Genomic DNA, 27,245 nt, shown 5'->3' with positions numbered 1-27,245 from the left:
GGCTCCCTTAGCAGGGGGCCCTCCAGCAGGCTGTCACAGTCACACGTCCTCTGGCTTCCCACTGTTCCGGGGTAACGTGCATCTTTGCCCTGCAAATCCGAGCAGCTATTCTGGCTCCTAATGTGCTCACTGTTCTTCCCACTCAGCTGATCTGAGACGCTGCATTCCAGGAGGGCCCACAGGAGCATCCCGGGTGGCCTCGTTGAAGGCCCTTGAGACCGGGGCCAAGAGACAGCCACCAACTCGTCCTGGACTCTCCCACTTCTTCCTGTGGGTATTGAGCTAAGAGGCACAGAGCCTGCTGTCTGCCACCTTCGGGACGCTAGGGGGCGGTGATGCAGACACCTGATCACACCCAAAAGAGGGGGGAGGGTGACAGGGAAGAAGGAGACTCTGAGAGCACTGGGGGAGTCCTTTCTGTGCTCTCGCAGGAGGAGAGGGGCCGGCGTGGCACAGCTGACGAACCCCTTCCCACATTCTCTGTGCGGGACTGGGCTGCTCCCAGAGAGGGGTCCTTTCTAACAAGGTGCCCCTGGGCCCCGCCCCACCGCACCCCTCCCCGGGAGCCCCAAGCTTCCTGGAATATAATGGATCATTGTCCAATTGACCAGGGTCTTAGAGATTACACCGCTAATCCCATCAAAGACCATCTGCTTACAGTGTGCCTCCTGAGCCCAAAGAAACAGATCTTCTGCGCCCTCCACTTCAACCCCCCTGGGGTTGTTGTAGCAGGGGAAAGTTTCCGTCATCCTCCAATTCCACTCCTGGGCTATACTCCAAAGAAATGTGCACAGATTCCCCCCAAAACACACAGAACGTGCGCACCCGCACAGTTCGTGACAGTTCCACACTAGAAAACTGGTCAGGTGAACAAAAGCGGAAGGAAAGCGTGTCGGGGTTGGTTAACCCGCGGGAGTACGACGCAGCAGAGAATATGGACAGACGCCAGGCACGCGCAAGATGGATGGAGCTAACAACGTAGTGTTTAACAAAAAGGAAGGCTCAGAAGAGGACACACCGCGAGATTCCACGTCTGTAAAGCCCCAGAACAGGAAACACTAACATATTAGCAATCAGAGTAAAGGTAGTGACCGAGCAAAGATACGGCAGACCTTCTGGAGTGTGGGTAAGACTCCGTTCTGATCGGGGAGCTTGGTGCGTGTTTGCTTTGTGAGACCACCTCCCACCGCGCACGCATGAGGGGTGCGCCTCTCTCTACACACGCAAGGCTTGGGTAGACAGATTCCTTAAGGGAATGAATCAGACACAGGCAGAGCATGTGACCAGGCACTGTGGCACTCGAAAAATGAATGATCATAGCCAAGGCTGAGCAAGGGCGTGGCCGGCCAGCCGGAGCCTTTGCTGGGTGGGCTCTGTGCCCCTGCAGCCTTGAACCCCGGTTCCTGTAGAGCCCCGCTGGCTTCCGACGCTCATTTTCCCCTCTCCCGTTTCCCATCACGGTGTCGGGTCACAAGTGTCTTGTCTTCATCTGACCTTTTCAATGGCAGTCGGTTCGCTTCTTCTGTCTGGTGATAACAAGGAAAAGGCATGAGATTTTTTCCCCAAGGTTTCTGTTTTGTTTTGTTTTCCAGAGCAGTTTTAGGTTCACAGCAAAACTGAGAGGAAGATACAGAGACTTCCCATATATCCCTGGTCCTTACGCAGGTGGAGCCTTCCCCACATGGACATCCCCCACCAGAGTGATACATCGTAATCACCCCAAACCCATGGTTTACATTGCAGTTGGCTGTTGGGAGTTGTTCGTTCTGTGGATTTGGACAGATGTGTATCCACCATGATCGTATGGTACAAACTACATTCACTGCCCTAAAAATCCTCAGTGTTCTGCCTATTTATCCCTCCTGCCCTGCTAATGCCCTGCTAACCCTGACCCTAATCCTAACCACTGACCTTTTTACCCTCTCCATTGTTTTGACTTTTCCAGAATGTCACATAGTTGCAATAGACAGTATGTAGCCTTTAGAGCCTGGCTTCTTTCACTTAGTAATAAGCTTTTAAGATTCCTCTCTGTCTCTCTGTGGCTCGATCGCTCACTTGTTTTTAGGGCTGAGTAATATGCCGTGGGCTGCCTGTGCCGCAGTTTGCTGATCCATTCACCTGCTGTGGAACTGGTTGCTTTCAAGGCTGAGCAAAATTACGGACAAAGCTGCTGTAAACACCTCTGCCCAGGGTTTGGAGGGGGGCGGGGAACAGGGGATTTTGAAACAGTATCTCGCTTTGCAGCCCAGGTTCCCCACCCGCTGGCTTGGCTTTTTGAGCAACTTGTGGGTGGCTCTCAGCCTCAGTTTCTTTCTCTGTGAAATGGGAATAGTACCGCATCTTTCCTGGGAGATTCACAGAATGAACGGCTCGGAGGGCGCTCTGTGGCAGTACAAGGTGATGGACACGTTGTAGTTCACAGTTACTAGTCTTTGCCTTTAGTTGGGGAGTTGGCCCAGGACCCAGTCACCTGGCAAGCGGACGGAGGCCTCTGGTCACCGATCGCTGCCTGCAGTGGCAGAGAGGGATTGAAAGCCGCTCTCTATCAGTCAGTCTCTATCATCGTCTCAGGCTCCTTCAGACTGTCTTCACTCCAGAGCGGCTCAGTCCCTCCTCTTCTCTACCCTCCAAGAGGGATAGAGCCACACGGAGAAATCTATTGCCAACGCCTGCCGCTGCAGACGGGAAGAAAGTCGCAGCTGCTCTCTCTCTTTGCACTGGTGATTAATCGAGTTCACTCCAGGCGCAGACAAGCCCATGGAACAGTAGATAAATAACAGGCCGAGTTTAAGAAGATGCATGTTCTTTGAGTTAATAATTTTAACAGCCGGAGAAATGCTGCCGTGGTTCTCATGGTAACAGAGACCTGCGATTCGGTCTCTAATTTGAGAGCCTCAGACTAATATGTACAGAGAGCTACCCTACAGGAACTTCATTCTTTCCCTTAATTGGAGCCTTTCAACGAAGCATGGCTTCAATGAAGCAATGATATGATGCCATTTGGAGAAACAATGCAGAATATTACTCGTTTGCTCTAAACGTGCCCATGAAATGCATACCGGCCAACATTTTCTGGGCTGATGCGGAGGGTCTGTGACATCTGCTTTGGTGTGAACCTCTGCTCCCTGAAGAGTCTCCTGAGGCGACATCGGCTGTTCGCTCCTGATTGACCAGACATTTCAAGGGACTGCGGTCCTCTTTTACGATAAGGATTTAGGACGTTCCTTGGCTGTCGCTAGCGTCGTGTCTTGGATGGGATTTGGAGGGAGGCAAGACAAGGAACACCGTGAGTCTAGGAGCCGGGATGCCGAAGTTTGTTCCTGAACCAGTCTTGCTGATCTGGATGCGAACTCAGCCAGACAAGACCTTGAGAGTTGGAACGCTAGGGAGAGCTGACTTTTGGGACTGGTCAGATGGGCCACTCTGTCCCGACTCTCTCGTAAGCTGCTTCCTCCTCCGAGGCTTCTAGATTGTGAGGAGATTCCTCCTCACTGGGGGGTTTCCCTGTATTCGCACCCTCACTTTCCTCCAAACATTCACAGCGTGCCAGCCACTTTCCTTCCTGAAGCGATTCAAACTGCCCGTCGATCGTGCTGAAAACATCTTCCTCTGGTGTCTTGGTGCCCCTCTTCTTAGGCGCTTGGAAGCGTGACAGCGCCTTCCCCGAGCCTGTGACTCGGCTCAGGGCTGTGGAAAGCTGTCTTCAATCACGCACACGTCTGTGCATCACATTTCCCCCCTCCCGCTGGCCGCCGCGTGCCGCTGGTTTCGGTGGCTGCCCCGGTCACACCCACGACTGGGGCTGTCGACACGAGTTCCGTGCAAGAAAGGCTGTAAATGGCAGAGGTCACAAGTCAAGCCCTGACACCTGGTGATTCTTTTTAGGCTGAGGTTCCCCTTGGCCCGGTGGATCTCTTGCGTGTTACTGCCGACGGCACCGTGCTTGGAAAGCGAGGAGGGGGAGGAATCTCCCGGAACACAAAATCCAACCCCACATGCAAAGTCCCCGTTAGTGATCATTCATGGCCCAGCTGTGGGCCAGACCTGAACCATGTGTACAAGGCTTTAGGAGAGGTGTTAAATCACAAGCGAGGAAGAGAGCAGAATCACAGGAGGCTCAAAGCCTGCTTTGTGGTAACAGAGAGATCACAAGAGATCCTTCTGCGGTCTTGGAAAATCCCAGAAAGAGGGTAAAGTCAAGAAGGTTCCTGCCCTCCTGTCTTCCTCCTTCCCCTTCTCTTTGGTCCTCATCATCCTGTCTGGAGGGGAAGCCCTGCGTCCGAGGGTCTTTGTATATACCTACCCTGGGGTACCATCTCTGGTCTTCGGACTAGCGAAACAGTGATCCTAACCATGACCACTGGGCAAGCTACTATGCAAATCTCTAGTCGTACTTGAACCTTGAAAAAAGGGGCGCCTGGCTGGCCCGGTCGGTAGAGCACAGGAGTCTTGATCTCAGGGCCGGGAGGTCGAGCCCCACGTGGGGCGTGGAGATGACTGAAAAATAAAATTTACAAAATAATCGCGTGGCCCATGGTCACGGATGCTACGAGCGTTTTCTAGCTGGGGGCAAAAAATCCAAACGCTGCTCCAGGCAAATCTTTTCCTTTCTCAAGGTGTGCATCTCCCCTCTCTGTTCTCCAAGCTAAAAAACGGCCCTCCCTCCCCCTGCCCCACACTCCGCCCCCCCCCCCACCACCCTGCTAGATTCTCCGGAATATTTGGCACATCAGGCTGTTAGCCCCTGACAGACTCTGGCTCTTTGAAAGTTCTGTCAAATCTTTTCGTAGATGTAATTGGTTATAGTTTCCATGTCCTTAGAGCTGCTAAGCTAGCAGTTTAATTTATCCTAATTCAGAACCTAATTGTCTTTCACTGCTGGCTAATTAAATGTTCAAAGAAGTGATAAATTAGGCAGGTTGATCATTACAGCACAAGTAATTAGCCAGTTGATCTGAAGCCAGCCAGGTTTTTAGGACAGGGCTTGGAAGGGGGGAGCCATGCAGAGCGATAAGGCCCTTCTATCACACGGGCTCGTAAGGATAAGGAGGGTGGGTTGAAAAGCCTCGGACCTGCTACCACGACGTTACCACAACCGTAGGTGGGAGTCTTGCCTTTCAGGGCTAAGAGTTGGCCCAAGTCTCGGGGAGGCCCAATTTCACGTCAGGCCACACTGGCCACCCAGAGTTCCCTGTGGACGTGTCAGCATCCGTTGAGATATGGAATGGAGCGGGGCAGGGACCCGGTCACTGGAGGGTCCGCACAGCTGAGCCAGGTGGGGATCGACCTTGAAGACTCGAAGCAGGTTCCTGGACAGGGAACGGCACGACTACCATTGAGTGGGGCTGAGCCGAAGATCCCAGGCTGGGCCGCGCAGCGGTCAGGGTGAGACAGGCTTCAAAGGGCAGAGGTGACCTCTGGGATGATTCTGTAGCTGAACCAGCCTGAGTTTGCTTCCTGGGGAGTCAGAAACTGTACCAACTGAGTTGTCGCGCGAAGAAAACTTTCACTGGGGCGCCTGGGCCGCTCGATCGGTTAAGCATCCGACTTCAGCTCGGGTCACGATCTCACGGTCCGTGAGTTCAAGCCCCGCATCGGGCTCTGGGCTGATGGCTCAGAGCCTGGAGCCTGCTTCCGATTCTGTGTCTCCCTCTCTCTCTGCCCCTCCCCCGTTCATGCTCTGTCTCTCTCTGTCTCAAAAATAAAAAATAAAAAAAAACGTTAAAAAAAAAATACGGAGAAACTCGGCTACCGCAGCGTATCTTAGGAAGAATCCTATTTCTTAAGTGGAAAGAATGTCTTAATAAGCCCACGTGGGGTAAAAGTTAGGACCGCCCAGAAGGGCAGGAATGCAAACCAGCGCCCAGATTTCAGGAAAAGAAGGAAAACTTCTACCTAAGACCGGGAGAGATTTGCCCCTTGGTCTCGCTGCATCGAGCCCGGAAGCCGTCAGGAGCCCATGTGCTATAGGATGAGACCCTTCCTTCTGAGCACAGATATCCGGCAAACCTACGAACCCCAAAGAAGATTTGGTGGGAGCGGGTTTGTGACTAAGAAAAGCAGAAGTGTTACACGAGATGAATTAAACACTGACAGGCGCAGTCTGACCGGATCCCACGAGAAGGGTGGCAGAGAGACCTTAACTGTCAATGCTAGAGCAATCCAGAAGTTCTGCCCTGCACGCTCACCAGCCACAGGTGGCTCACGGCTGTGCTCGGGGTGGCCCAGTGTGTCCAGGGGCAGAGCTGATGTGATTCCAGTGACCGGACTCTGGCCTGCAACTCAATCAATCTCTTCCGCAGCCAGAAGCAACCCCCACCCCAGCCCCAACGCCTGCCCACCTCGCCCTCTTTGCATTCGAATGCTCTCTGTCCCCGGCACCCCTCTGTCTCCCTCCCCAAATCCCCTTGTCATCAGCTCCTCACAGACCTCACCTGCCCCCAGAAAACCCATCTCTAAAGAACACCATTCAACGGACACACCGCCCTTCATGTTCTTGGAACAGATGATGTTTAGGGAAACATCAGGTTGGGCACATTAAAAAAAAAAAAAAAAAAAAAAATGACTGCAGAGTTCTGCCGGTCCGGCCACAGAACTGTCACTTGGGGAGCTCACTCAACGTCAGGATGCCAGGAGTGTCCCCCCCCCCGCCCGCATATAGATACTCTGACAAACAGCCCATATTTGCAACACAGGAAGGGATCCCCTCCTTGGCTATGTTTGCCGCACGAGTGACCCGTGCTGCGGAGCTCTGGCCCGGCTACGTTCGAAGAGGCAAGTTCCCTGCAAACTTCCAAGCGATCCTAGGGCCAGGGATCTTCGGTGACACCCCCACCAGCAGGCGGAGACTTCTGCCCCCACCACCTCGGCTGCTGAGCCTCCCTTTGATTGGCACAGGAGCTGGAAGGTTCAAAGATGGCTCACTTGCAGTGCGAGAAGGCCTCAACACCCAGCAGCTGGCTCTTTCAAGGCCATGGCTTTGGAGATCATTTTCCCGGCCAGTCTGCCCCGTGCCGCCACCCCCCCCCCCCCCCCCCCCCGCCACGGAAAGGTGTTTTTAGCGATTTCTGGCTTCTGGCACTGTAGCAAGTGGACCACGCAACAGCTTCCGAGGAGGCTGGATCTGACTCCTAAGCCCTGTAATGAGCCGGGTGTTGGAGCAGTTGTTGTAGCCTTGACCTCACAGCACCTGCGGGGGGAGCGGGGGGGTGGTGGGCCAAGGAGCTGCTGTGCGGCCCCTTCTGGAGGCTCAGGAGCCGCAGGAGGAAGTAGGGGATGATCTCCAGCGGCCACACAGCAACACTGGACCCGACAGGGCTGAAAAAATCACATGCACTTGAGGCCGCGCTTCTCTCCCCCCCTTGTGGCTTTCCCAGAACCCACGGAGCACAGAGCCACACCCTAGAACATTCTTCTGTGCCCCTGCAGAACACTGCTGTACCGACCGGGCCTGTGGTCCGGGCTGGGGTGTCCACGTGACTCAGGCGCCTGTGGGTCCCATTCTACATCCCCAGGTCTCGGCCAGGAGATAGCCTTCCTTCACCGGGACGCTGATGAGTTTCAGAGAACCCTGAAAATGATGCTTAGGACACGCCGACCGGCTGTGTTCATTCCCTGGGGCCACCGTAACAAAGCACCAAGAACCGGGTGGCTTTAAACAACACAGATTTGTGCTCTCGCAGTGCTAGGGGCTGGATGTCCAAAATCAAAGTGTCATCGGGGCCGGGCTCCCGTTGCAGGCTCTTAGGGGAGACCCCTTCCCCAGACGGTGCTCGGCTTGCGAAGGCATCACTCCAGTCTCGGCACGTACCTTCACGTGGTCTCCTCCACGTGTCTCTCTAACATCACTGTCCCTCTTCTGTAAGGACACCAGTCGTGGGATCGATGGCCACCGACAGCAGTATGACCTCATCCTAACTAAGTACAGCTGCGATGACCGTATTTCCAAATAAGGTCACATTCTGAGGTGCCGGGCGTTAAGACACCATCACTATAAATTTGCTCAGAACCCTGGGGAGAGTTTTCATAAAAGAGCAGTGAAGCCTTACTCAGTGTAGCTCTGGAGGGACGAGGGCCCATGGGGGAGGTGGAGAGAGCTGGCCTTGGTTGACCCAGAAGGGGAACCCCAGGACCAGGGACATAGCAAAGCCACTGAATGGACTACCTTGTGCGTAGAGTTTCTATTTACCCCAAAGCGGCATTGTTTCATCACATGAATGGGTCCTTTTCATCTCCGTGACACCTGACCCTGTATTTATTATTTCCCACTTTCTACTAAGAAGGCACCTGACGCACAGAGGGGTTAAGTAATTCGCCCAGGATCAAACAGCTAGTAGGTGACAGAACCGGGTTGTGAACCCAGCATATGTGACCTCCAGTGCCCATCCCCAGGGGTTTCAGCATTTTTATTCGAGCAACTCCATTAGGTCAAGCACTGTCCTAAGCAAAGAAGAACGCACTCGGTTGTTCCATAGCCTTGGGATACGTTGAGTTTCGAATATTTCCATCACTGGGGATATGTTTCCACACGCGTGGGTGCTGCCTCAGGTCACTGTCAACGTTAGGAGATGTTCTGACAGTTTACCGAACATGTTACACACACCATCTCTTATGCGGCTCGCAAAAAAAAAAAATGTCTGATGAGAGGTAACATCACCACTGGTGTCTTACAGATACACTGAGTCGGGAAAGCAACAGCGTGATTCGGTTATCCCGGTGTTTGTCGGTGGCAGAATCCAGATGTTTCCGTTATCTCTTGCTGCGTAACAGATGGCCCCAAATCTTAGCCAAACAAAACAATGACAATCAGTGTAGTCTTGCCTCACATGGTTCTGGGGATTGACTGGGCTCAGCTGGCTGGTTCTCACTCAGGGGGTTGTGATGAGACCGTGGCCAGGCTGGGTCTTCTGAAGGCTGCCCCACTCATGTGTCTGGTGCCCAAGCTTGGGAAGATTCAGAGTTGGGACAAATACGGAGTTCCTGGTCTCTTTCTCTCTCTGTCTCTCCCCCTGCCCCCTCATCATTTTGCATGGGCCCTCCAGCCCGGAAGCTTCTGAGAAGCCCAGCCCTTGCCTAACAGCTCAGGACTTCAAAGCAAATTGCCCCAGAGGTTAGGGCAGAAGATGCCCGACCTTGGCCTTCTCTAACCCAGCCTTTTAAACCAAGCAGCCCCACCTCTGCCACATTCTATCCAGAGACGATCACAAAAGCCTGCCCAGTTTCAAGGGAGGGGGGGCACACAAACTCCCCCTCTCGACTGGGGGTCCGTCACAGAATTCACAGACACATCTTCAAACCGCCACACCCGGGCTGTTGATCCCGCATATCAAGAGGTTCTACTGGGTTATCTCCTCTCAGAGTGAATGCCAGAGAGAGGTTCAAGTTGATGCTCTGCCGGACCCTTGTTATTCCCTTAGCCAAGTCCTTACTAGCGCGGCTCTCTCTCCTGGGGGCCAACAAGAGACAGGTTGAGGGCAGCGTTGAACAAGGAAGCAATGCAACCGGCAGGCACTGGGGTTGGGGGGGAGGTGGAAAATGAGAGCGGCGACCGAAGGAGGATCGATGGGGGCCCAAGAGGAAATGGCAAATGCCCCTTTCCCCTCCCCCTCCACTCTTCCTTCTCTCTGCCCCAACATCCCCCACTGGCCGAGGCATGAGGAGGGCAGGATTCTGCAGCTACGCACGTCTCTCCCATGCACCCCCGGCTCCTGGGCAGCCCCGCTCAGAGCTTTGTCTTTGCTTAGACAGGTTGCATCGTCAGTGCAATCGATGCCTCTGGAAGTTTCCAAGTTCACGTATGCCTGGGAGACTGGGCTCTGAGCACTTTGCTTCTTCCTAGTAATAAAGTTTTCGTCAAACCATCTTTTCTTTGCAATTCCGCCAATAATTTCACTCCTGCCCTCCGGGCTGAGTCACGCTAGCTGTAACCTGACCGTGGCTACCTGAACAAACAGGGAAGAGTGATGCCACAGCAGGAAGGGCAACAGAATTAGCATGGGAGGGCCGGGTTCCTGCCCCGTTGCCTACCTGCTGGGTGTCTCGGAGCTAGCCGCTCAACCTCTCTGAACTGCTTTCATGTGACGTAAATCGGGGGAGATGCCCTCCTTGCGTCCAGTGAACCCCAGAAAGGAGTCCCTAGCACAGAGGCTGGAATGCAGGAAGCAGTTTCCCTCTAATTTTCTCTCCTCGTTTATTAATAATGCAGAAATGTGAACAGCCCGATTCATACATCTTTGCCCACCTGTCTGATTATTTTCTCAAGACAGATCCCTCCATACCGAATCACTGTGTCAAGGGTATAAACATTTTAAAAGATCATCGAATGTATCGGCAGAAAGCGTTTTCAGAATCGGTATCAGTTTATATTCCCATCAGCTGTTTGGAGGATTTCGAGCTCACCATACACGGCCCAGCATTATTATCTAGAATTTATTTCTTCCTCCATTTGCTAGGCAAAAGAACGATCTCTCGCGTTGCCTTATTTTTTTCCTCTCTTCATTAATTTTGTTGTTTTCCTTTGAAATACTTGTAGATTCACATGCAGCTGTGAGAACTAGTACAGAGACCTCTCTCGTCCCCTTGTCCCCCCTGCTGCCCGGTGGTAACATCTCATAAAATTAGAGGTCGATTATCACCATTGCGACTGATACCGTCAAAATACAGAACATTTTCTCACCACAAAGATCCCTAACGTTGCCCTTTTGTTACTACACTCACTCCTCACTCCTCCCATCTCCGTGTCCCTGACCCCTGACAATTACTAACACGTTCTCCATTTTGTGAATTTTGTCACGTCGAGAGTTCTACGTGAGTGGAACATAGAGTATGTAACCTTTGGGGGATTGCCTTTTTCCACTCAGCCTAATTCTCTAGACGTTTACCCAGATTGTCGTGGGTAACAAGAGGCTGTTCCTTTTTGTTGCTGAATAGTATTCCATGGTATGGATATACCACAGTTGGTGAAACCGTCCACCCTTTGAAGGACATCGGGGCTGTTTCCAGTTTCGGCTATTTGGATAAGGTGCGATAAACATTTGCATACGGGTTTTTGTGTGAACATGTTTTCATTTCTCTCAGATAAATGCCCGGGAGTATAATTGCCAGATCAGATGGTATTTGCGTGTGTATAATTTTTTTTTTTAAGAAACTGCTAAATTGTTTTCCAGAATGACTGCATCATTTCTTTAATTTCCTTTCTGATTATTCGTTAGGTTGAATAATTATAACACTTTTTGTTTACTTTATTTTTTTCTAAATTTTGTTTAATGTTTATTTATTTTTGAGAGACAGAGAGAGACAGAGTGCAAGTGAGAGAGGGGCAGAGAGAGAGGGAGACACAGACTCCGAAGCAGGCTCCAGGCTCCGAGCTGTCAGCACAGAGCCCGACGCGGGGCTTGAACTCACGGACTGAGAGATCTTGACCCGAGCTGAAGTTGGACGCTTAACCGACTGAGCCACCCAGGTGTCCCGAACATTTTTTATTTTTTGATGTCTATTGATATCCTTTTTTTTTTTTACAGTTCTCCATTGAGATGCTCTGTTTCTTATCAATTCAAAAGATCTTTTCCAATAAAGTAAGAATTAATAGTCATTTCCCCTTACATTTCTTTGCTTGTTTGCTGTCATGATTTACAATGTTTTGGATGAATAGCAGTTTGATGTATTTATGATGTAACCCATAGATTGTTACGATTAGAAAGTCTTTTCCTATCCATCAATCAATTTACTATGAGCTTGTTTTCTTCCTGGACACTTTAATAATCTGGAATTTATTTTGAACCGGAGTTGAGTCATGAGCCCTCCCTTCTGACTGCGGCCCTTCATCACACATTCTAGCCCCTGATTCTTTGCTATGTTTTCCGTTTCACGTTGGCTCACAACTCCTAACATATTTTCATTACATAGCTTCGCGGTTATGCTCCTTATGTGTCAGGGCGAATCACATCACACCATTCTCCTTATTTTAATTTTGTGATTTCCGCGAATCCCTCAATTCTTCGTGATTCTTACCCCTTTTTCTTCCTGATTGTTTTAAAACTTTTCATGTGACATAACTGTAGGCTTCCAGGAAGTTACAAGACACAGTACATGGAGTCCCGGGTCCCCTTTACCCATCATTCCCCACTGGTAACATTCTACGTAACTATTGTACAATGTCGAGACCAGAACATTGACATCTGTAGCTCTCGTACTGTTAACTAGACTATCAACATTACTACATCATGGATGCGCCATTTTTTTTCCCAAACAATTTTTTTAATGTTTAGTTTTGAGAGAGAGAGACAGAGCATGAGTGGGGAAGGGGCAGAAGGAGAGAAAGAGAGACAGAGGGAGACACAGAATCCGAAGCAGGCTCCAGGCTCTGAGCTGTCAGCACAGAGACCGACCCAAGACTCCAGCTCACAAATGGTGGGATCATGACCTGAGCCGAAGTCGTGCATTTAACCGACTGAGCCATCCAGGCGCCCCATGAATGCACCATTTTTATATACAACACACAGTTTTGATTTTCTCCCATGCACGGATTTGTGCAAACACTAACACGGCCAAGACACAGGCTGCTCTGTCACCACAGGGGGCTTCTGCATGAGACCCCCGCCCCCTTTACTTCTCTTTCTTTATAATTGCATCCCTGTCCCCAGCAACCACCAATCTTTTCTCCATCTCTGTAGTTCTGACATTTGAAGAATGTGATATAAATGGAAGCATACAGCATATAACCTTTTAAGACTGGCGTATTTTCACTAAGCATAAAGCCCTTGAGATCCATCCAGGATTTTGTGTATATCAACAATTCATTCTTTTTATTATTATTATTATTATTATTATTATTATTATTATTGAGGTTTTTTTTTTCTGAGTAGTATTTCATTGGCCAGGACTCATTCACCCATTCACCCATTGAAGGACATTTGGATTCTTTCCAGTTTGGGGTTGCTGCAAAGAAAGGTGCTGCAAACATTTGTGTTCAAATTTTTGGGTGAACGTAAGTTTTCATTTATCTGGGATAGAGCCGCAGGGTGTCATTGCTGGGTCCTATGGTCAGCGTACATCAAATTTTATTTAAAAATTGCCAGTTTCCCATCATGGCTGTTCCACTTTCCATAACCACCAGCGATGTATGAGAACCCCCCGTGTCTCTGCAGTAACTAGGATTATGTTTTGTTTTCGCCTTTCTAATAGGTGTACAGAGATCTTTCACTGTGGCATTTTTTTTTTAAGTTTACTTATTTTTCAGAGACAGAGAGAGAGAACACAAATGGGGAAGGGGCAGAGAGAGAGGGAGACACAGAATCCGAAGCCGGTTCCAGGCTCTGACCCGTTAGCACAGAGCCCGTTACGGGGCCTCGAACTCATGAACCGTGAGATCATGACCTGAGCTAAAGTCAGATGCTTAACCTACTGAGCCACCCAGGTGTCCCTCCTTCACTGTAGTTTTAATTTGTATTTCGTAAAGTTGAATACTTTTTATTTTTCCAGATGAACTTTAATTTCTATTTTTTTTAATTTTTGGATTTCATTTAAATCCAAGTTAGCTAAAATTAATGTAATAATGACTTCAGGAGTAGAATTGAATGAGTCATCACTTACATATAAACCCAGGGCTCATCCCAACAAGTGGCCTCCTTAGTGCCCATCACCCACTTAGCCCCTCCACCTCCCCCCCTCCCCTCCAGCAACCCCTCAGTTTTGCTCTCTGTATTTAAGAGTCTTGGGGTGCCTGGGTGGCGCAGTCGGTTAAGCGTCCGACTTCAGCTCAGGTCACGATCTCACAGTCCGTGAGTTCGAGCCCCGCGTCGGGCTCTGGGCTGATGGCTCAGAGCCTGGAGCCTGTTTCCGATTCTGTGATTCCCTCTCTCTCTGCCCCTCCCCCCTTCATGCTCTGTCTCTCGCTGTCCCAAAAATAAATAAAAACGTTAAAAAAAAAAAGAGTTTCTTATGGTTTGCCTCCCTCTCTCTTTTTATCTTGTTTTTCCTTCCCTTCCCCTATGTTCCAGATGAACTTTAAAATCATGATTCAAAGGTGTCCCCCGCCAAAAACTTCCATTAATATTTTTCTTAGATTAGGCCGAAATATACCTTAAGTTGAGAGTAATTTACATTCTTAAATATTCAGTCTTTCCAATCAAGGGATATAGTATCTCTCTCCATTATTCATTCATATTTTTCCCAGTGAAATTGTGTATTTCCCTTCAGATAAGTCTTGCACATTTTTTATCATATTTGGTATCAGTCTTTGCTTTGTTCTATCTCTTCTGTTTTTATTTTGCAACGTTCCCACACAGGATTTTCTCACTATATTTTTAAGCATGTTGATAGACTATAGTAAATATATTTATTTTTATTTGCCTTTTATTCAGTCGCTTTTCTGAACTCTATTACGAAAAGAGGAATAGCTTTACAGTTTTTCTCGCTACATAAATATACGCAGTAAAATAAAAGGGTCTAATAGTTAACATTTATTGAGCATTTGGAAGGTACCAGCTAGAAACCGCGCTCCAGAAGCATTATTTCACTTACATCCATCTGTCACCTTAAGAAAGGCTCATTGGCTAGGTGTACCTCTTTGCTAGAATCAACTGTGCCTCGAATTGGGGTCTGCTGTGAAATGTACTCATAGGTTGTTCTAGAACATGAGTGCGCATGCCCTGGGCAGCTAGTCAGATCAGAAGCCCCCACTGAATAATCACACCGGCACGTCACTTGCAAATGTGTGCAGGGGGCGGGGGGGGGGGGGGTGGCAAAAGGTAGAAAGTTCCAGATAAACAAAGAAGAGAGAGGGAAAGCAATGGTTCTGTTGGGCAAACATAAAGGACAGGAGCTTTTATGTAAATGATTTGAGGTCCCCCACCGCACCCCTGACTCCCATCTGTTGTGGACATCACAGGCCAATCACAGAAAGCAGATGACTCATAGCTCAGCCCGCCCCCTTTCCTTCTCTCCCCACTCCACCCCCTCACAAGCCTCCTTGCCCAGAGCGGTGCGTCTGATTTCTTGGCTCGGCCATTTGAACATCTCTTGAGTTGGAACACGAGTTGGTTTATTTTGATCCTTCCTGGTTTGAAAATTGAAGTATGTGCAGGGCGTCTGGGTGGCTCAGTCGGCTGAGCGTCTGACTTCGGCTCAGGTCACGATCTCGCGATCCGTGAGTTCGAGCCCCGCGTCGGGCTCTGTGCTGACAGCTCAGAGCCTGGAGCCTGCTTCGGATTCTGTGTCTGGCTCTCTCGCTGTCCCTCCCCTGCTCACGCTCTGTCTCTCTCTCTCTCCCAAAAATGAATAAAACAGTAAAAAAAAAATTTTTTTTTTAATTTAAGTATGTGCAAGGGCACATTTATCTCTCAATTCCACTTTAACCGCCTTCCGTCAGAGTTGATAGGCATTATTCCGTCTTCTTTATTTTTTGAATGGCCTATGATTATGGTTGTGATTTCCTCTTTGACTCAGCAACTTATTATAGTTTTTGTTTTAATTTCCAAGTAAGTGGGTATTTTAAGCATTTATAATTATCATTATTCTTATTTGCATTGTGATCGGAAAATATGAACCCTGCAATTTCTGCCTTTTGAAATTTATTAAGTTTTCCTCAAGACCTGCTATATGGCCAATTCTCTCATAAATGCTTAATAGGGAGGCAGAGTCTCTGTAGATTAAAGAGGTTTATAGATACATAGAGATGTGATCCAAGTAGATAGACAAATAGATATTAATGAATCCACTCATATTTTGCTGTTCAAATGTTTCATCATTAAAACACACAGCTACCTAAGGATTTGTGTTTTCGCTCACATGTATTGTTTCCTGTTTTTTTCCCTATTTTTATTTCTATTTTATTTCTATTCTATTTCTATTTCTATTTATTTCTATTTTATTTCTATTTTCTACTTCTATTATTTCTATTTCTATTTTTATTTCTATTTTTCTGGTTTTTTCTATTTCTGATAGCCGTCTTTTATTTACCTCTTGGTACCCTTGAATGTTACACCCATCACCAGAACGGAATGTCCCTTTATGTTAATGTGTTTTGCCTTGAACGCTACAGTTTCCGGGGCGTTTTTACTTTGAGTTCTGCCATGTCAAATTACTTTGCTCAAGCTTGTTGTTTCTGTCTGCATTTGAGCCGTAATGCCCACTGTATCTTTGCTCATCCTTGACGCAAAGCGTGGTGATACAAGTTAGTCTCACCACCCAGGTGCACAGTCAGAAAACCCCATTCTAGAGCATTCCCTTGTCCTCTGGCTGGACTACCTTTCAGGCACAGATGTGACTAATGTGTCCTTCAGTATTTTGTGGAAAATGAGAAAGGAGAGTCACACTTTTTCTTAAGACCTAAGTCAATGCGTCAGGGCGTGGGCCTTTCTGTGGTTTTTACGAACACGGACGATGACCGCTTTTCACGTTAGCCCCAAGTCTGTGGTTAGTCAATGTCAGCTGGGTGGCCAAGAAGAAAGAAGGCAGTGTTCAGTGAGGACGGGCTGCCTAATCCTGATTTGTATTTCAAGGTCTTCTCGCCCTCTGAAGGAGGCCGCTCAGACCCTTGACTTGGCTGGACGCGGCTGCGCTTTGAAGGAGAATCAAGGCAAGGCTTTCAAACATCAAGGACATGAAGTCATTTTACTGGCACGTATTTCTGGTCTAGCCAATCAAAGCTGAACAGGTAGCGGGGTGACAGTAATTTATACATGAGAAGAGGAACAATTTAGAATTTCTAGAAATGTAACTATGGCAACAAATTAAGAAAGTTAGCTACAATTTGTCATTCCTTAAAGTCATGCATATTACATTATCCTAATAATTTACGTAGTAATTACTTAACAAGCTCAAATGAGAGGAATAAGTAATCATGTGAGCCCACGGCGGAGATTTATGTGTGGTTTAAGAGTGGATGGCCTTGTCTTTTTCATTAAACCTTCCTATTTTCTACGCATTAGGTATTCAGAAAAATGGATGACCTCTGCTTTCACAAATGTCAGGGCTGTAAAAGCAAAAATTGTCCCCACGAAGACCGTCACAGAAAGTCAGCACTACATACTCAGCTCTTACAAGTACACAGTCAACGGTGGAATGTTTGGGTTAAATAGTCGTATTCTGGAGCGTCTTCGGTTCCAGTCTTTAACAGAATTATACATTGGCCGTGAGGGGAGGACAGATTTTATCCACTTCCTCATCAGTCGTTTGAGGTACGGGTGGCCAAGTTCTTTGGTGCAAACAACCCTTCGAAAGGGCCAGTCTAGAGCCAAGTTGTTGATTTTCCGGAGGGTGACGTTCTATGGGGCCCAGAGTCGGTCAGGATCCAGGAGAGTTTAGGTAACCCAGCCTCAGGTCTATGCCAAAGGAATTATTAAATTCCACCAACATGGCAAAACACACTTTTCCAAAGTTTCTCGTAAAGTCAACCTGTGACCTGGTCCCTTTGGCCCTTGGGACACAGTATTTCCTCTGGCCATTCTAGGCTTACTGGTAGAAACAAGGACAAAGCAAAAGCAAAACAATTATTCCACAGCTTCTTTCCACGTAGAGAATGGTTGGGAGAGCCATCCTTTGCAAACTCCTCCCTGTCCTCACGTTGGCCCCCAGCTTCCAGGTCATTTTCCACGTCAATTCCACAGTGTTTAGTGAACACCTACCATGTGAGAGATGTTGAGAAACCATCGTGACCCAGGCCCGTCCCACAATATACGGTGACGGCCTCATGCTGGTATGGAGTATTCTTCTCCCCTTCCACCCGCCTCCTCCTCAGTTATTCACTCATCCTCCTCTCCTTAAGAGGAGTAAACCCCCTCCTCCCAGTCATCAGGTGGCCTCCCTTTCCCTGGTGGCAGCTCTCAACTCCCGTCCTTCGATAAATCTCAAAACACAGCACGTTAAAGCCTAGGCCCGTAGTTCACCTGCTCCCGTTTGCGTGTTTGTTCATTTCGCTACAATTAGATGCCATACAAGTGCTTTCAGAGGGCAGAGAGCCCTTCGTACAAACAGACTTGCATCTGCAGCCAGCGCCTTGGTATAACAAACAGCTGTAAGCATTTTTAGAGGGGTATAAATTAAATCTTATTTTAAAGGTAGCTAGGGGAGTTGGTTATTTAAAACAATCACGTGTTCGATCTTTTGTGAAATAAATAAGCTCCTCTTTTTCCTGCTTTTCTAGACCATTAATCTATTTTTTTTTAAAGATACGTTCAGGGGCACCCAGGTGGCCCAGTCGGTTAAGCACCCAACTTCGGCTCAGGTCACGATCTCGCGGTTCATGGGTTCGAGCCCTGTGTCAGGCTCTGTGCTGACAGCTGAGAGCCTGGAGCCTGCTTCTGATTCTGTGTCTCCTTCTCTCTCTGCCCCTCCCCTGCTCTCGCTCTCTCTCAAAAGTGAATAAATGTTAAAAAAAAATTTAAAAAAAAAGATATGTTTATATACCCAAGCACACACACAGACCCATACTGTGTGTCTGTGTATGCATGTGTTTGTGCTTGTGTGTGTATCTGATTTCGCCTAATGTAAGGGCATCTGTAAAGTGCCTAACAGAGTGCTATGGGTGATTAGCTTCTATTTAAAGGGCTTTTTTCCCCATCTACTGATGATGGCAAGAGGGCAGGGAAAATGATTAACAGGTTAGAAGCAGACTGTGAGGGAAGACTAAAGGATTTATGGATATTTGCCTGGAGCCAGAAGGCTGATATGTAGTTAATTACAGTCTTCAAGTTAATGAAGCAATATTTTATGGGTGATAGCTAGCAACTGTGTTTTTTATTCCAAGAACAAGAAGACCTTATGTCGCAACAAGACAGATTGAGTTTAAAGTAAGAATTTTGAATGTCGAAGTTTGAGGATGAGCAAATCAGCACCTAGGCAGATCTTGGGATTACTCTCTGGATTTTTCTCTCCCGGGGAGAGAGTGCGAGCGAGGGTGGGGCAGAAGGAGAGGGAGAGAGGATCTGAAGGAGGCTCCGCCCTCAGCACGCAGCCTGACGTGGGGTTTGATCTCCCGACCCTGAGATCATGAGCTGAGCCCAAATCAAGAGTCGGATACTCAGCCAACGGAGCCCCCCGGGCGCCCCCTCTCTGGATTTTTAATAGTCGATAAACCCCTTCTTATGAAGCTTCATGTTACTCAACTGTACCTCTAGCCCCACAGCAAACACTTAAGTAACGTTAGTCTCCGTGCCTTCCCTCCCACCGTCCTCCTAGTCGCAATTCCCTCCGTCTTCCATCTATATGTCGACACCCTTCTTATCTTTCAATGATTATTATAAAGCTTCTCTCTCTACTCCAGAGCTCTTGCTTCTTGGCTTGCCCACGTATTGTTTTGTCAGAGTGCATTAGTTAGGATGAGCTCGTCTTCGCCGCAAAACCCAGCAAACCTCCAAATCCCAGTGGCTTAAAGGGAAGGCTTCACTTCTTTGTTTGGATTGTTATTTAGGCTGTCAACTTTAAACAGTGACTCAGAGATCCTGGCTCTTTCCCTCTGGTGGCCTTGCCGTCTCAGGACCTCTATGAGAGATGTGGCCCGGACAGAGTCGGAGGGATAGTCATGGGCTAACTCTTCAACACTGTGGCGTGGGTATGACAGCATTGCTTCGACTCATGGCGCATCTCCCGAAACCAGTTCTGCACAAATCCTCCTGCCTGCGAGGACAAAGGAAAAATGCAGGGGGCACTGGAGGTCCTTATGGGCATGTAGGCAACTGTATTATAGTTCTTTACTGTGTGGAATCATCTAACTATTGAAGGTTCAGTGGCCTATGTCATTCTGACCTGGCACTTTGAAATTTGTACGTGTCTATTGATCTTAATGATGGCGTCAGTTGTCCCACTTAAGAATGCCGGTTTTAGGGGCGCCTGGGCGGTTCAGTTAGTTGAGTGCCTCTTGATTTTGGCTCAGGTCGTGATCTCATGGTCATGGGATTGCCGCTCTCCAACATTTGACCTGATTTTTTTGTTTGTCTGCTGAAGAACGTTAGAGTCCTACACATCTGAGGTCAAACCTTCTTTGTGAAACGCAGAGAACAGGTCAGGGGAGAGGATCCTGCCTTTGTGGATTATTGTGAAGAGGAAAAGGAAATCAAGTATGAAGCATTCGGCTGAGTGCCCGAGATATAGGAAGGGCTCAGTAAATGCTACCCATGGTTATTATTCAATTATTGGAACAGCAAGTTTGAAGTATGTAAGGGTGAGTTTATGGATATCGTGGTTTACTTTTACTATATGAAAAAAGTATTGTAGGACGAGGGATAAATGAATTGACACGAAGGTCATGAAGAAAACATAGCAAAATGCTCACAGTAGACTATGGCTGGTGGGCATACGACTGTTCACTGTACAAAAGCTTCCCATTTAGCTGCATTTGGAATGGTATTGTAATAAAACATCGGGGGGAATCAGTAAATTTAGATATTTTTCCCCTCCCTCCCCCCCACCCCGACATACAGAAGACTGAAACCTGGCACTTGCCTTGGACGGGTTCCTAATAAGAATTCAGGAGTCTTGTGATGCCCCCTCTTAACTTCTATGTGATGTTTAGAGGGCTGTCTGCCTGGCAACTAGGGCACAGTGGGACGGGGGAGGAAGGAAGCAGGTGTCTGAAGCACCAGGAACCAGGATGCAGAATTTGCTGCCGGGTGTTTGTAGAGGGTCCGCATCGAATACGAGCCTCTTTTGTCTTGCACGTTATCCACCGGGGAAAATCAGGGCTAAATATTCCTGCAGTGGGCCGTGTGTATTCCGAGAGGAAACAATTCTAATTCGATGCGGAGTACCTGACAGATTGTATGTACTACCAAGATAGCAGGAGGTTCAGGGAAATACAAGAAATTCTGAGCAAGTAGAGGGCAGTACAACTCAGCAAGCCATGCTCAGAAGGTGCCACCTCCAGGGGCCCCCGGGGGGCTCAGTCGGTTAAGTATCCGACTCTTGACTTGGGCTCAGGTCATGATCACACGGTGTGTGAGATCAAGCCCCATCAAGCTACCAGCTCAGAGCCTGCTTGGGCTTCTCTCTCTCTCTCTCTCTCTCTCAAAATAAATAAAGTAAACTTAAAAAAAAGAAAAAAGAAAGGCCACCTCAAGACCACAGTTACAATCATTGAAACTGACACTGCGTAACGTCTGCTCCATTCTTGTGTTTTAAATGCGGAAGAAAGAGAAGCCTGAGACCCAATGAAGACAGACCGAGGGTGCTAACAATTTTGGTTTCAAACACAGCCCTCCTCTCTTCTAGTGAAGGCGCGACAGAGTACCTCGGGGTGCTTTCTACCCTCCTATTTCCATCGGTGTCCCCGACACTCACCCAGCTGCTGGAAGGGGACAAACACAGTCCGAGGTGGAGCTCTGGGCTGCCTTCGCAAACCCTTTTCCAGCGAAGTCTCCTAGCCCTCTCCTCGGAGCTGACTTCCAGCCCCAGGCGCCCCCTCTGTGGGGAGTCTGCAGCTTCCTCTGTGTCCCTCGACCACAGCCTTAATGGAAGCCCTCATGACTCCCGACCTGGACTTCGTCAATTGCTTCTTGACCACTTTCACAACAACACTCAACATACCCCCGCCCCCCAATATGTCTTTCAGGTGCTGCAGAATCACCTTTCTCACCACACGGTTGCGGGCACATCACTGCTCCCCTTGGGTGTTTCGGGCCATTCCCCACCTCCCCCTCTGGGGATCAAAGGTCACCCAGGGACTCCTCACTCCCTAGAGTCCATTGGATTCCACCAACCCTGGCACGCCCAGGCAGTTCAGGCTATCAGTGGGCTCCTGGGGGGGACCCCTGCTTTGTGGGTACAGTCTGGAAACCTGTAGACATGATCCAAGCCCCTGCCTGTGTAATTCTTCCCCTTCAACTCCCAGAGCAAATACTGGCGCCCCCATGAAGGGGTCTCTAGCTGAGGCACCGATAGCCCCCCTTTCCTTTAATCTCCCCTAACGCAACATTCGGCCTTCTAGTATGGGATTTCCCATATTTCGTCTTATGCCACAGCTTGATTTTTAATCTCCTTGCTAGATTGGAATCTTCTTGAAGCTCCAGGAGAGGAAAAGCCAGGCTATTACTAAGCGCTTACTCTGTGCCAAATTTCCTTGTCATCTGTTTAAACCTCACCCTGACGAGGTGGTGGGCAGTCATTATGCACCGTTCACCGCTGAGCGAGACAGGATCGAGACCCCAAGTGCCTTACCCTTTACACGATCTCAACAAATACCTGAGGAATGAATTAACCGGATCATTGCCAAAGGTTTGGGACTGTTTATTCAGATATGGCTTCTCCAAGTTCCCAAAGGACTCAAAGACAAAGAAAAATGTTTGGCGTTGCGTTTTCTGCTGACCTTTATTGATGATGCTTTCTTATATACGCATCAAAGGGCCCATTCTCAAACAGATGTTTAGGACTGAGTTATGAGTCTTAAGAGTTAAGATTCTTAAGGAGAGGTCAACACAGGAATGTGAAATGCTGGCTGAGAAGCAGTTGACCTCCTCCAAGAAAGGGGAAAGTCAAGTGGCAGATGCTTGCTCTTTTCTAGAAGACCAGACCAGGCCTAAGCTTGGGTGTGCTTGTCTTGGGATAGGGACACGATGAGAATGCACCACCCTCAGAATCTTAAGGGAACAGCTAGCTTAAGAAGGGGGACAGTATCTTTCACTCACTCAACCACATTTCGGCCTTTTGCGGGGGCGTTAAGAAAAGGAGGTGGTGTTGAGGGGGTCGAAGGATCCAGATGGAATCCTTCTGGATGGCGTGCTCACGCGCCTTATCATTCTGCCCAGGAGAAGCCCCGTACAACTTCCTTTCGTGCTTTCAGTGCCAGATGGTGCCTGGATCCGTTGCCGGAAGGAGAAATACGCTCAAACCATAAATCCATTTGGACGCTTTCCTGAGAGTCTCCAGTTTTGTGGCCTGAGTAATTTCATGATAAACGAGATGAGCAGATAGTTTTTCATTCGTTTAATCAGGATTAACTGAGAATCCAGACACTGTGCTTTAGGTTGGTGGAGCGAACACATCGTGTGAGACGGAGCAGACTTCACACCTGTGTTGAGTTAGAAGAAGCTTTATCTCTTGGGAGAGCAGCTCGGTAAGGGCCTGGGCCCACACGTAAGGGGATCATGCAAAGCTCCTGGGGATCTGCACCCCACTCTTTTCTGAAAATCACCACAATTCAACTTCAAAGTTTCTATCTTTGCAGTGCCGGCGAAGATACACGATGGTGCTGATATCTTGAGCCGTTCCCACACTGTTCGAACGAAATCCCACACCCCGTTCATGCTCGGTCTTCGCAGTTGTAACCTCAGATGATGCCCGGTCTCCTGTATTCGCGTTGTTGACCCCCAGCCCCAAGTTAGGATGAGATCAGGCTCAGTCGGTTAAGCGTCCGACTTCACCTCAGGTCATGATCTCACGGTCCATGAGCTCGAGCCCCACATCAGGCTCTGTGCTGATGGCTCAGAGCCTGGAGCCTGCTTTGGATTCTGTGCCCCCATCCCCTTTCTCTTCTCCTCCACTCGTGCTCTGTCTCTATATCTCAAAAATAAATAAATGTTAAAAAAACATTTTTTAAGTTAGGATGGGATCCAAGTCCTTGAATATATGGAACAATTATTTGAAATGTCCAGGGATAAGAAAACCTCGGGCAAAAGAGACCTGTTTCTCAGAGAGACAAAATGGAGAAAACTAAATCCGCCCTCAAGGTCAAGGGTTGGGGTGACTAGGACATGGGCGATGGGATGAGTATCAAAAGATAAGACGAAAAAGCACAGAGAAGCTGGAAATGAAACAGTGAGGGTCTGAGGAAACTTCTAGGAAGAAGGATGAAGTGTCAGAAGTTTTAGGTTAAAACGCATACGTAGATGCATTGGTCTCAGGTGACACAGGGCAAGGAAGGACAACTGTGTGTCTGGGTATGGCCCGTCATAGAGGAAGTCATGGCTACAGAAGCGACATCGGAGAGTTTCCATGGGGAACGAACTCTGACATCACCCTGGAATTTCAAATCGTTCCAATGCAATCACGCTCCCTTCGGGGGAGGGGGGGTGTGGGGAATCTATTTAACATTCCTTCAGAGAATTTGTATTTCTACAAGTTACAAAACCTCTGAAGTTGCACTGAAGTTACACCTCAATGTGCTATATTTGCATCCTATTCATTCATTCACTTGGGTTGTTCTTCCTAATCTCTACATCACAGCACAAATCCCTTTCATGCTCCATTTCCCACACACCGAAACCTCCCATTTTGTAGGTAATGTTCTTTTCTTCCATTATGGTTACAAACGACTGGGAGAAAAACACACAGGCCTCAACCAGCCCTGGGTAATAACCTGCCTACCTCCACAATGTGAGTTCCTGCTAACTTCTTGTTTATTACACCTTTTCCACATACGGTGGTTCCCTGTCAGAGATTTTTCTAATGACAGAGGCTCTTGGGAGAGCAAAAGTGGATTGAGAGATGGGACGTGACTTTAGACTTCTTGACGACGACTTGGGCTCAACCTGTTTCTCCCAAATTGTTATTATTATTTTTTTTCACTTTAATTGTACCTAAAGTGTTTTTTTTCTTCAAACCTTTTGTTAAAAACAACATTGTAGCGGGGTGCATTTTTTTTTTCTTCAAAATTTGCCATACCTATATATCTGGTCCAGATACTCTTTCAGAACATTGCCTTTCCCCCTCCAGAGACGGGGTCTATTTTTCCTCACCTGAATATTGGACGAGCCTTTGTGGCTGCTTTGATGAACAAAATGCAGGGTGAGTGACATTACGAGGTCAGAAAAGGCAATATGGCTTCCCCCTGACTCTGCTCACCCTTGGAACACAGTCGCCATGTTGTGAGAAGCCCAGGCCACATAGAGAGGCTCCCTGTGGGGGTTGCAGCCAAGTCCCAGCTAAAGTTTCACTTGACAGCTCGCATGAATTGTAAGACATGGGAGTTGAGTGAGCCTTCAGATGGTCCTAGTGCCCGGCCTCTGATCTGCCCCAGCTATTGCCAACTGGGGCAAAGATACAATTATCCCTGTCAAGGCCTGCCAAATTACAGATTTGTAAGAAAAACCAATTCTGCTCTTCGCTTTAAACCACCGTGTTTGGGTGGTTTGTTACACAGCACTAGCTACCTGGAACTAACAGACACAGAGAAGAAATACACACACAATGCCATAAGTAGGCCGGCCAATGAATTTTCACAATCCAAACACAGCCATGCCACCAGCACCCAGATCGTGAAATACCTTCTCGGGGGGCACCTGGGTGGCTCAGTGGGTTGAGCGTCTGACTTTGGCTCGTGTCATGATCTTGCAGTTCGTGGGTTCAAGTCCCGCATTGGGCCCTGAGCTGACAACTCAGAGCCCACTTCGATTCCTCTGTCTCCCTCTCTCTCTGCTCCTCCCCCCGGCACTCTCTTTCTCAAAAATAAATAAACATTTAAAAAAGGGGACGGGGGGCTCCTGGTGGCCTAGTCAGTTGAGCATCCGATCTCAGCCGGGTCACGATCTCACTGTTCATGAGTTCAAGCCTTGTGTTGGGCTCTGTGCTGACAGCTCAGAGCTGGAGCCTGCTTCAGATTCTGTGTCTCCCTCTCTCTCTCTGCTCCTCTTTTGCTCTGTCTCTCTCAAAAATAATAAACATTAAAAAAGAAAGAAACACCTTCTCAGAAGCCCTCTTCACTCCTTCTTCTGGTCACTGATTGCCAAACATAACCACTAGCCCAACAGCTTGGGTTAATTTTGCCCGTTTTTGTGTTGGTCAATTTTCACTTGGCTTTTGTGCCCCATCAGAAGTAAATGAGGCAAGACATGAATTGAGATCCCAGGAAAGGGAAATCCAGTAACCAGAAGCATTTCCAGTTACATGGGGACCCGCTGAGTGTGAGGGACTGAATCGTGTCCTGCCCCCAACCTCCAGTCCATGCCAAATTCATATGTTGAAGCTTTAACCCCTGGAGTGACTATATTTGGAGCTAGGACCTTAAGGGTAGTCAAGGATAAAGGAGGTCATGGGAGTGGGGGTGCCTAATCCCATAGGGCTGGGGTTCTGATAAGAAGAGGAAGAGATACCAAGAGAACATTCACGGAGGAAAGGCCATGTGGAGATACAGTGACAAGACAGCCATCTACGAGGCAGGAAGGGAGCTCTCACCAGAAACCACCCCTGCTGGCATGTTGATCTTAGACTTCTAGCCTTCAGAACTATGATAAAATAAATTAATGTTGCTTGAGTCACCAAGTCTGTGACACGGAATAGCTGATGGAACTGAGGTCTGTGACGGTACAGCCCTTGAGTGAAAACAAAAACACTGAGGCAGATGTCCCCTCAAATCTAGAAGGTGTCGCTAAAGAGCTATGGTGTAGAGTCAACGATGAGTAGACATCCTTCAAGTTCAGAGTTTCCGCCCAGAGGGTGCCCTTGATGATCCACAGCCATTGATGATGGAGAAAGCCTAAGGGCATTGGCTACCAGAGTTGAACACACTCGCCTGACCATAGCTGACTGGAAGAGAGGTGAGAACCTAGTCAAAGTTGAGCCCAGTGGATTTACTCTCTCTCTCTTAAGCACCGAACCTAGAGGCAAACCAAACAGCAGCAGATGCTGGGGTTCCAAGGTCATCTCGTCTCAGGAGTAGTAGCTGATTTAACTTATGCATCGTGGCAAATAAACTAAACCAAAACAGCAACAACAACAAAAGTAAGCCGAAGAAAACAGAAGAACGAAGTAGACACGCAAAGAGCAGCCCATACCACAGCCTGAAATGGAGACAGAGAGACAGCAGAGGCACAGAGACAAAATCTGGGGATACTTTCTGCAGGAAGGGCTCAGAGATTCCCTTCTTTGTTCTTAACATTTCCTTGCACTTGGGCCATTTAAAGTGATGCCAAAAGGGGCGCCTGGGTGGCTCAGTCGGTTAAGCGTCTGACTCGGGCTCAGGTCGTGATCTCACGGTTGGTGAGTCTGAGCCCGCGTCAGGCTCTGTGCTGATGGCTCGGAGTCTGGAGCTGCTCTGGATTCTGCGTCTCCCTCTCTCTTTTCCCTTCCTCCATGTGTGCTCTGTCTCTCTCTCTCTCTCTCTCTCAAAACGAAATAAACATTAAAAAAATAAATAAAGTAACACCAAAGGTGGGTACTGAGGCATACGGAACACTGGGCCCATGTTGACAGGAGCGATTCCAGACTGTAACTCCCTTGGGTTTAAAATAGTGAATCTACCCACCGCCCCACTGACGACTGCTTCCGGACACGGGCAGGGTTGAGGCTGATAGTTGAGGGATGGTCTGGTCCACAGGGGG

Source organism: Felis catus, chromosome E3, assembly GCF_018350175.1.
Source record: "Felis catus isolate Fca126 chromosome E3, F.catus_Fca126_mat1.0, whole genome shotgun sequence".
Classification (NCBI taxonomy): Eukaryota; Metazoa; Chordata; class Mammalia; order Carnivora; family Felidae; genus Felis; species Felis catus.
Note: the sequence above shows the minus strand (reverse complement) of the source record.